The sequence below is a fragment of the Cebus imitator genome, unplaced genomic scaffold (assembly GCF_001604975.1).
Source record: "Cebus imitator isolate Cc_AM_T3 unplaced genomic scaffold, Cebus_imitator-1.0 Scaffold613, whole genome shotgun sequence".
In the NCBI taxonomy this organism is placed as follows: domain Eukaryota; kingdom Metazoa; phylum Chordata; class Mammalia; order Primates; family Cebidae; genus Cebus; species Cebus imitator.
This window is the reverse complement of record NW_016107928.1, coordinates 723362-727343: the sequence shown is the minus strand read 5'-3', so window position 1 is coordinate 727343 and position 3982 is coordinate 723362.

The following is a 3982-nucleotide window of genomic DNA, read 5'->3' as shown; positions in this document are numbered from 1 at the left end:
CAATAGCCAATTCAGGAAACGAATCAGCATCTCCCAAGACAAAAAGGCAGCTTTTCAGACTGCAATGTCACTTTCTTTCATTACTGTCATTCCTTGGGTCAAAGGGGTACAGTGACCTCAAGATTTTAACATTTCTGAAATCAAATTGTTACAGGAAAGGGTTCCCGTTCCAGACCCCAAGAGAGGGTTCTTGGATCTTGAGGAAGAAAGAATTCAGGGCGAGTCCATACTGCAAAGTGAAAGTGAGTTTATTAAGAAAGTAGAGGAATAAAAGAATGGCTACTCCATAGACAGAGAAGCCCCAAGGGCTGCTGGTTGCCCATTTTTATGGTTATTTCTTGATATATGCTAAATACGGGGTGGATTGTTTATGCCTCCCCTTTTTAGACCATATAGGGTATCTTCCTGATGTTGCCAAGGCATTTGTAAACTGTCATGGCACTGATGGGAGTGTAGCAGTGAAGATGACCAGAGGTCACTCTTGCCGCCATCTTGGTTTTAGTGGATTTTAGCTGGCTTCTTTACTGCAACCTGTTTTATCAGCAAGGTCTTGATGACCTGTATCTTTTGCCAACCTTCTATCTCATCCTGTGACTTAGAATGCCTTAACCATCTAGGAATGCGGCCCAGTAGGTCTCAACCTCATTTTACCCACCCCCAATTTAAAATGGAGTTGCTCTGGTTCACATGCCTCTGACAACACTGTACTACAACCTAGTTCAAGCCAACAACTTACTGAAGATTTATTATATGCGAAACTGTATGTTTACATACAGCAGGATGATTTAATTTGGCCAAAGTATATGAAGGTTCACATGGAGCCGGCACTAAGCCTACGAAGAATAAATCATGGCCCTTACCTCGTGAAGAATAAATCATGGCCCCTTGCTCAGTGTGGTCAGAGAGACAGTCTACAAACAATTAGAAAACAGTGTGAGAGGCAGAGCGCGGTGGCTCACGCCTGTAATCCCAGCACTTTGGGAGTCCATGCCAGGTCGATCACCTGAGGTCAGGAGTTTGAGGCCAGCCTGGCCAACATGGCAAAACCTCATCTCTACTAAAAATACAAAATTAGCTGGGTGTGTTGGCAGACACCTGTAATCCCAGCTACTTGGGAGGCTGAGGCAGGAGAATCACTTGAACCCCCAGGTGGCAAAGGTTGCAGTGAGCCAAGATCGCACCACTGCACTCCAGCCTGGACAACAGAGGAAGACTCCATCTCAGAAAAAAGAAAACAATGTGATAAGCACTATAGTGGAAGTGCAGAGGAAGGAACAATACAATTTTGTTTGGGGAATGGGACTTTAAAGCTCCTTACAGAGCTGTAATAGCTTTAAATCCTTTGCCTTATCCCACAGTAAGTAATCCACATTTTTAATTGATGTTTTTATTGAGATAATTTTGGATTCACGTGTAGTTGTGTTATAGTAGGTAGCTAGTCAGACATAAACAAGGGAAGAGAGGGCCTCCCCAACCAGGAATGTCAGGCAACCATCAGGTGAGGGTCAGGCAGTTGTTAACTGTCTCTCTAAAATAATTGGTTGCAGCCAGCGCCAGGGAAAGGCAGCCTCCCTATAGATAGGAAAATCTGAAACTGGTGATCAGCAGCATCCCAATAAGATCTCAGGAGCTGGGTGAATGGGCTCAAGCATGCACACAAAATGGCAAAATGGCAGAGTTTAACTGGTATATATGACCTCCTAGGGACATTCAGCTGGTAAGGGAAGAATGCCTCAAGTGAGCATGCGCAACTCCAGCAACCACACCGTGCATGCTCCTCTCCCAAGTGCTGTCAGGTCACTGCGCATGCGGACAGGCAACCACAAGGGAAGAATCAGGGGAGAAGGGATGCAAGACTCCGAAAGTATGCTAACATATAAAACCCCAAGTCAAAAGGTCAAAGCACATCTTTCAAGTCAACCGCTTGGCCCTCTTCCAGGTGTACTTTCCTTCCTTTTGTTCCTGCTCTAAAGTTTTTAAATAAACTTTCACTCCTGCTCTGAAACTTGCCTTGGTCTCTCGTTCTGCGTTATGCCCCTCAGTCAAATTCTTTCTTCTGAGGAGGCAAGAATTGAGGTTGCTGCAGACTCGTACGGATTTGCTGCCGGCAACAGCTGCAAGAAATAATATAGTGATCCTTGTACACTTTGTTGAGTTTCCCTGCAATGTTAACATTTTGGAGAGCTGTATTGTCATATCACAACTAGGATTTGTTTTTCCAAGAGTTAGGGCTTTGCTCTGTTGACCAGGCTGGGGTGCGGTGGTCCAATCATAGCTCACTGCAGCCTCCAACTCCTGGCCTTAAGCATTCCTTCCACCTCGGCAACCCAAGTAGCTGAGACTATAGGCATGCACCACCACACCCAGCTAAGTTTAAAAAAAATTTTTTTTAGAGACGAGGTCTCACTGTATTGCACAGGCTAGTCTCAAGCTCCTGGCCTCAAATAATCTTCCTGCCTCAGCCCAAAGTGCTGAGATTACAAGTGTGAGCCACTGCACCTGGCACAACAATTAGGATGTTGATACTGATACAATACACTGAACCTTTTCAGATTTCTCTGGTTTTACTTGTATTCGTGTATGTGTGTATATGTATGCGTTTGTGTGTATAAGTTCTAAACTATTTATTTTTATTTTATTTATTTATTTATTTTGAGACAAGAGTCTTGCTCTGTCGCCAGGTTGGAGTGCAGTGGCACAATCTCAGCTCACTGCAACCTCTGCCTGCCAGGTTCAAGAGATTCTCCTGCCTCAGCCTACCAAGTAGTTGGGATTACAGGCGTGCACCATCGCACCCGGCTAATTTTTATATTTTTAGTAGAGACGGGGTTTCACCATCTTGACCAGAATAGTCTCAATCTCTTGGCCTCATGATCTGCCTGCCTCGGCCTCCCAAAGTGCTGGGATTACAGGCGTGAGCCACAGTGCCTGGCCCCATTTATTTTTTTTGAGATGGAGTTTTGCTCTTGTTGCCCAGGCTGGAGTACAATGGCACGATCTCAGCTCACTGCAACCTCTGCCTCCTGGGTTCAAGCAATTCTCCCATCTCAGCCTCCCAAGTAGCTGGGATTGCAGGCATGCGCCACCACACCCAACTAATACTGTATTTTTAGTAGAGACGAGGTTACACCATGTTGGTCAGGCTGGTCTCGAACTCCCAACCTCAGGTGATCCACCCGCCTTGGCCTCCCAAAGTGCTGGGATTATAGGCGTGAGCCACCATGCTGACCTTAAACAATTTTATCACCTGTGTAGGCTCATGTATCCACATCATCATTCATCACAGTCAAGACACAGAATATTTCCACCACTACAATGATCCCTCCTCTTGCCCTTTTATAATTATACCCACCTCCCTCTCACTCCTGTTCCCCAACCACCTGCAACCACTAATCTGTTCTATATTTTGAAAATGTTGTCATTTCAAAAAAATGTTATATAAATGGGTTCACACTGACTTTTTGGGTTTGGCTTCTTTTCATTCTGCATAATTCTCTGGAGATTGATCCAGGTTGTTGTATCGATAGTTTGATCCTTTTTATTGTTAGGTAGTAATAAAATACTACATGGCATAGAATTCCATAGTGCAGCATTGTTTGTTTAACCATTCATCTGTTGAAGAACAGCTGGGCTGATTCTAGTTTTAGGCTGTTAGAAATAATGCTTCTAAGAACATTTGTGACACTTTTGTTTGGACATGAGTCTTCATTTCTCTGGGGTAAATATTCAGGAGTGCAATTACTGGGTTGTATGGTAGTTGTATATTTAGTGTTTAAATAAACTGAGGAACTGTTTTCCAAGTGGCTATACCATTTTTGTATTCCCACCAGTAATCTATGAGTGATCAAGTTTCTCTGCATCCTCCCCAGCATTTGGTGTTGTCACTCTTTTTCATTTGTAGCCAGTCAGATATATGCGCAGTGATATCTCATTGTGGCGTTAATTTGTATTTCTCTAATGGCTAATCATGTTCAACATCTTT